Raw genomic sequence first — 8,230 nt, forward strand, 5'->3', positions numbered from 1 at the left:
TGGACTTTTATATGACGCTTATATTGTCTTTCTAGCATTTAATAAAACAGAGTTGTAAGAAATAGATCGCAATAAGGACCATGTGTAATAAATGCCAGCAAATTGTCTCGTTCTAGTTCAAATACAAAAATAGATCATAGTATTTCTGCAATACCAAACTAAACCAACACAGTATCGAGAAGTAAGAACATACTCGGCTTATTATTGGAATCCATAAAGCTTGTGGAATAACTAATATCCATCATGCGAAAATAAATCATAGTTGATAACATTATGGTGCACTTTCGAATGTGTTTGAACATGCAACTAAACTATCGACTGATATTGTGCTCATCTGAATAGAGTGCATACTGTTTGTGGAACAAAAACTAATTTGGGTTGCACTTAAGGATCCGAGGATTGGAAATACGAGTATATTCAACGTTCATATCCGTTGCGTGTTTACTCACAAATAGTTATTAAGGGTACTACTTTAAACAACGTTTTTTTTATAGCCACGTCTAGTCATTTGCTGAAACCTTTTTTTAACCTGCGGCAATGCTGTTAATGCCTTAGTTCAGGGTCAGGAAGGCAAGAGAGCAGCGGTCGATCACCAACCCGCTGGATAGACGCTTTCACAAAGGCTACTGAGTCCATCATGAACATGGTCCAGTGTACCTACTCGCGACGCCTCTAACCGTCATAAATGGAAGTACATCGCCAGTAGAGCTATCCTCGGAGATGACATCGAACACCCCACCGAGTACCTCGTTAGCGCAACCACGACCACTCTGACAAGAGCGCCGACTAAGAAGAATAATGCAATTTATTATTTGCCATCGCGGGTCAACTACAAGCACTAAAAACTCAATGAGAAAAGGGCTGGGACCTTCCTACCACTGTCATCCCGCTCTACTTTATACATAGAGGAACCTACAAGATCCCCCTAAGGAAGAAGCCGGGGATGGCTGGGACCATAGAATATTTCCTGAGCGATAGTCTGAAGTTACATAAACATTTAAATTCATTGTTTTAATCAAAATTAACTTCTACCTACTACTTACTTATAACGTCAATTTGACGGCATGCTCCCCGGCCCTTCTAGTGTTAACTTTCAACAGAATGTTCGAGTTGTACCTGCTTGCACGTGGCGTTTGCCTACACTTAATTTCACGTTATCTGCAGTGCCTATTTATTGAATACCTCTCACCTAATCACAATCAACGTATGGTGTCAAACATCAAAGGGCACACTGAGGACGCAACCACACCGCATGATAATATAGTTAGGTATAAAGTAAGTAAGTACTTAACAATAATTAGGCTTCATGTGATTGATAGTGGGCTGTTGATAATTCGCTGCCTATTTAATTTAATAGCAGATGGTGGGCACTAGCTAGATGGTCAAGAAGAAACAAAACTGGCAGAGGATTAAACTTTCTTTGCGAATTCCTCATCATCATCATCATTTCAGCCACAAGACGTCCATTGCTGAACGTAGGCCTCCCCCAATTACTTCGACATCGCCNGATGCCTTAGTTCAGGGTCAGGAAGGCAAGAGAGCAGCGGTCGATCACCAACCCGCTGGATAGACGCTTTCACAAAGGCTACTGAGTCCATCATGAACATGGTCCAGTGTACTCGCGACGCCTCTAACCGTCAGATATGGTAGCACATCGCTAGCAGAGCTATCCTCGGAGATGACATCGAACACCCCACCGAGTACCTCGTTAGCGCAACCACGACCACTCTGACAAGAGCGCCGACTAAGAAGAATAATGCAATTTATTACAACTGTCTACAGCATTTTTGCGCACGGGTTATGCATAGCTTATTTTTATTGCTTTAATACCTAGAAATAAGAAGACAACAAAAAATTGTTCTGAATTTGCTTTTATGTGTAAAAAATAGAAAAATTCATATTAATGAATGTATGAAACATGAACATAGAGATGATTTAATTTGTTGCCAAATTTTTTTTTTCTTTCTTTTTTCCATTCTTTCTAATTATTAAAACATACCAAACATCAATTTAAGATTCATTCTCACAAGAGAAAATTTAAAATAGAGTCCAAATATTTATTAAAAATTAAAAGTTCTAATCTCCTCTCATGTTCCATAGAAGATTTTTCTCATAAAAATCTAACCCTATGACGCTTTCAGTATACGAGTACTGGCCTTGGTAACGCCGTCTTTCAAATCCCACTATATTTTGATTTAAAAAGCGTGCCCCTTGTTCTTGCGAATAAGCCCCCATAATTATCTTTAAATATATCCCAATGAGAATGTGACGTGCATCTTTAGAGACATTTTACTATGAAGATGGAAAATTCAAATCGCTATAACTTCTTAAAAAGCAAATATTTTCGATTTGTAATCGCACTTTTTTATATAAATTTGCTTATATAATCAGAATATAATAAGTAAAATCCATGCGCAAAAAAATATTTTTTTTTTTGTTGACCGGTGTTATTTTGTCATCGCGGGTCAACGACAAGCACTGAAAACTCAATGAGAGGAGGGCTTGGGACCTTCCTACCACTGTCATCCCGCTCTACTTTATACATAGATGGACCTACAAGATCCCCCTAAGGAAGAAGTCGGGAATAACTGGGACCATAGAGTATTTCCTTTGCGATAGTCTGAAGTTACATAAACATTTAAATTCATTGTTTTAATCAAAATTAACTTCTACCTACTACTTACTTAAAACGTCAATACGACGGCATGCTCCCCGGCCCTTCTAGTGTTAACTTTCAACAGAATGTTCGTGTTGTCGCCTGCTTGCACGTGCCGTGTGCCTACACTTATTTTCACGTTATTTGCAGTGCCTATTTATTAAATACCTCTCACCTAATCACAATCAACGTATGGTGTCAAATATCAAAGGGCACATTGAGGACGCAACCACACCGCATATAGTTAGGTAAGTACTTACTTAACAATAATTAGGCTTCATTTGATTGATAGTGGGCTGTCGATAATTTGCTGTATTTAATCTAATAGCAGATGGTGTGCAGTAGCTAGATGGTCAAGAAGAAACAAAACTGGCAGATTAAACTTTCTTTGCGAATTCATCATCATCATCATCATTTCAGCCACAAGACGTCCATTGCTGAACGTAGGCCTCCCCCAATGACTTCCACATCGCCCGGTTGGTAGCGGCCTGCATCCAGCTACTTTTTTTTTAGGTCGTCTGTTGCGAATTCTTTACCGATTAATTCAAATTCTAAAGAAAATGTATCATTTATGAAATCATTCATACAGGGTAAAAATTTATACCAGTTAACAATATAAATGTAGGCAAGTACACCTGCCCGAATCATCTCTATCATTGTACCTAGCATTTCGCTTGGAAGTAGTAACTCCTAGTCATTTCATTTTGAGGTATACCAATAGGTAGAGCCAGTCTAATAAAGACATCGCCAAAGAAGACGAGGTACATAACTATTTTGATCTGGACGTCTATTATTCAACCTGTGCACTGTGATGTTATAACTTATTTAGATTTTGTAGGTACATTTATTGTATGTACCTTTTTTGTAAGTACATTTATTATAAGTATTAAGTAATATTTTGAGTTTTGAAAAGATTAAATCAAACTACCTACACAATTTCAAAAGACGCACGTAGACTGCGTGGTTAGCTGAACTATTTCCTTAATCTGCAGCATTTTTCCTATTTCATACGGAGATAACAGGTTAATGTGTCACGTAGGCTTAAATCGACAGACCAATATTTGCGGGGCGTAGAGGACTAATAAGGCATAATAAAGAAAACACACGAGTAAGTAATAGAAGGGAATGTAGGCCTAAGTATTTGTTTGTGCGTAGCTCAAATGCAAAATGCCTATACGTATAATAAATAATAGGTATTTTTGTGACTCATCTGTGTGAAAGAGATATTCCTCGAAGCGCACCTACTAAAGCGCACCTAAACTATTCCTCAAACCTTTTTTTTACCAATTTTTTTTTATCCACAACGAGGAAGCTCTTATCAATATATTAATCAATGCGCACCTATGTTCACTAATATGTATAAAGATTTTAAATACCTAAATTATCACATTTTATTCAGCAAAATATAATGACAAATTAAAATAATATTTTTATTTTAGACAGCCTGCAGAGCCCATGAACATGAAACCAAGAATCATAAAGTATGTAGAGTCTTTTAACATAGTAGGTACAGTATATTAAGAACATAATATAAAGTTGGCGATGGGAAAGTACCACTAATTCCAAAAAACCCCACAAAATCACCACAATGTGCTATTTTTAAGCCTTCTTCATCATTTTTAATATTTCAAGCTATAACATTATTTAAAACATAATGTGAATTAAAAGACGATTTAATGTTAATATCAAAAGGTTTTCAATCTTTAATTGATTACGAGATGAGAACCGTAATAAATATTTAGGTAGTACAACAAAATACGTAATAATTAACAATACAATTTTTTCGCTATAAAGCGCGGCAATTTCGCATTCAAGCAGCATTAAAAGAAAATATTGTTTACAGAAACCATAATAAAATAAATAGCCAAGTGCGTGTCGTGCCACGCGCAGTGTAGGGTTCCGTAGTTATCCGTCGTTAACACAATATATTTCAGAAGCAAGCAATTACTTCATCTAAAGTCACTTTTCATATTTTCTTCAAAGGAATTTCCACTAGTTAAGAAAGTTTATACTTAATACCTACATGAGTTAAATGAATATTACTCAAGTAACTCATGTATCTTAACTCGTTTACTCGTTGTACTGCTAACGCGCTAAAATCACGCTTTTCAAAGCTTATTGTCAAAGTTTTTACACGGGATGTCTGTGGGTCAACCATACCAAGAAATCTTTAGATGTCCTACGTGTCCAATACAATAACATCTTCAGGATGTCGTTGCGGCTGCCGCGCTACTGTAGCGCATCGGAGATGTTTGCGCAACATCACACCGACGGCTTTCACGCTGTCCTCCGTAAGAAGACAGCATCTCTGATAAGCAGACTGCGTGGCAGCGGCAACAGCATTCTGAAAACGGTGGCTGACAGATACACATCACTTAAGTGGAGATGTTGGGTGCGGAGGGTGATTATGTGAGAAGACACTTCTGGCATAATCACACTCGGCGGCTTTCAAAATGCCTACAATTATTAGAAAACCAAATACTTTACTAACATTACTTTTAAGATTATAAATTGTATCCTACTAACCACTATGAACTGTACAATTGTTTGAAATAAACGTCATTATTATTATTATTATTTTCCCAGATTTTTAAAGCCAACAGTTTAGTTTTTAGAGGGGGGGGGAACACCCTACTCGAACTAAAATTGGCACTTCAAACTTTATAATTTGCAAACAGAAGCCTAAATGGAAAAATAGTCTTAGCAACCCCTTTAAAAGACCTATCCAACAATATCCCACATGGGGTAGAAGATGAAAAAAATAATTATCCCCACTTTACATGTAGGACATAACCTCAGATCATAGAAGGGAATAGATGTGAAACGGGGGCGTGGCGCGTGTCTCCGCGAATTATGCCCAGAAACGAACATCGGCCGCTCAGATCATAGAAGGGAATAGATCGATGGCTCCTACGTATAAAGGCGAAACTGCCGCTTACGCCTTTTTCCAATTATTTAAGCAATGATTTCATTTTGCTCTAATCTATAACGTCAGTAAGAAAAAAAAAATTTTTTCCATTAGATACAAAATAAAATTTTAGGCAAATAGGCGTATGTGCAAAACTACGCCACGTATAAAGCCCAATCATACGATTCGTCAATCTATACGAGTAGTTGCTTACATAAATATATATTTTTTATAATCCAAATCTTAAATAAAGCCATGAAAATATTGAGCAAATTGTTTTATTTATAAATTATGACACATTATATAGATATTTAATTTTTAGCGTTAAGAGTCGCATCTCAAACTAATTTGAAAATTATAAATAGGTAACTTGAAAAAATCGAACTGCCTAAGGCATCGTGGGTTCAATTCCCGCCTTAGGCAGTTCGATTTTTTCAAGTTATTTATAATTTTTAAAAATATGACATATTATGTTAAAAGACCTAACTAAATCTCGAGCACAGTATATGGGCGTATTTGCGTTAAAACGTAATAACGATACATTAAACAACTTTTTCTAACTGATTTATTATGGATATAGCACATGATAACAGTTAAAATAATTGCATGCATAAATAAATAGAGTAATCGCTTTAAATATTATATTTACGTTGTCATTTAAGTCTCTTTACGTTGAACAATATACCTACATGAAATTATAGAAATATGACGACGTAAAAGGGCAATGCGTAAAATCTCAAAATATATAAAAAAATATTTATATAAAAATTGATAACAGCAGTTGTTATAACACCATGTTGAGGCTAAATGTGAAATTTCATTAAATTCGTTTTAGTAGGTCAGAAGATTATGACCCAAAAATATGGTTCTGGCCACTTAAATGGCTCTCCTGTAAAATCTATTTTTTTCACTTACGCCAGTATACGTAGGAGCCATCGAGATGTAAAACGGGGGCGTGGCGCGTGTCTCCGCGATATGCCCAGAAACGAACATCGGCCGCTCAGATCATAGAAGGGAATAGATGTGAAAAGGGGGCGTGGCGCGTGTCTCCGCGTTAAGCCTAGAAACGAACATCGGCCGCGAACCCAGAGCCCCGATTACGGTAATTTTTAACGTCAACAATCCAGACACGCTTCTCGATTCTGCGTTTCGATTGGTCGTTCAACTGTTTTGACCAATCGTATCGCAGAATCAGAAACGCGTCTGGATTGTAGACGTTACAAAAGTTACGGTAATCGGGGCTCAGGTTAGTCGCTGTTCAGTCGTACTGAGGTAATGTTCTCCGATATTTTGGATAATGCGTCGTTACGTGCAATAACACAAGAGAAACGAAGAACTACAGGAACACAAGTAAGTATTGCAAATCCATTGGTATATTGCTTCTATATGAAAAAAACTAAACATTTTTACGAACGAATTCAGTGCCGTAACAGTTACTGCGATATCGCAATTAGTGGTGATAAAAATTCAAATACGTTGTACATTGACGATTTGGTTAGCAACCACTTTATGTCATATCAAACAACTTTATTGTTGCGCGTTTGAGAAAAAAATATAGTACACTTTTGATGTGTATTTTCGTATTATTTCTAGCACTAGTTTTGTTAAACAATTTGTTTATTTGCAATGAAATAATTTATTTGATGTAAAAGTTATTTAAATTGATGAAAGTAAATTGATGTACGATAAGTTATTGGATGTGCGATTAATAATATCCCGTTTTTAATAAACATAGGCGGTATGAAGTTCGCCATAGTTAAAAAGTTAATGCGCAATATTAATAATAACTAAGTATAGTGATCCTGTTATTATTATTAAAGTAAATAACATACACCTATTACCAATATTGTAAATACTGGTAAAAATCACAAGTACTTAACCCATGACCTTTCATACAAACTTTGTCAGTCTATAACTTCTACACTCCATTGATATCGATCGACATTGAGCTTTGGTTAGGGTAAAATGTGAATGATTAAGGAAACTACATTTAGTCCCAATTGATTCTGAGTGTTTCGTCCATACAAAATGGAACTGACTCCTTTATGCAAAAATCGTTAAAGGACACAATAATAACGTATTAACTAATTAAAAGGTTTAAACGTTTAGTTGAGACATCTTACGATCCAAAGGCTGGCCTATATCTTGGCCAAAGAATTAGCCTGGCCATCCAGCGTGGCAATGTGGCCAGTCTTCAGGGCACCTTCCCCCAAGACAGCGGATTAAAGGATTGTTTTTATTTTTAAGCCATGTATTTTATTTTATTTTTAAATTAGGTTTAGTTTAGGTTAATAAAGTAGTTATATTTAAATATTATTATTGTATTATTTTATTTTGCCAAATAAAATCTTTCTTATCCCATTAAAAGGTTTTCATACATAAGTATTTTTTAAACCAGTTTCGAGTCTTGCCCCGAAGGATTTAAAGTATCGATATCTTATCGACTCCATTTTATCTTTCTTCTCTCTAATTGCTTGTTGCACATGTTGTCGTACGTAGACTCTCAGTCGCTTTGTTTTTACACAGTTGAATGTATGTGTGGGAGCTATGGTGGGGGAAATGTGGGGACACACTGGTTCTCGTTGTAGTTACGCGCGAGTTCATAATCTATTCCCTTGGACTTATCAGACAGACATTATCGAAACTATAAGGGTTCTTAGGAACCC

This window comes from Ostrinia furnacalis, unplaced genomic scaffold (genome assembly GCF_004193835.3).
Source record: "Ostrinia furnacalis isolate ACB-3 unplaced genomic scaffold, ASM419383v2 OfSCF4102, whole genome shotgun sequence".
NCBI classification, from domain to species: Eukaryota; Metazoa; Arthropoda; class Insecta; order Lepidoptera; family Crambidae; genus Ostrinia; species Ostrinia furnacalis.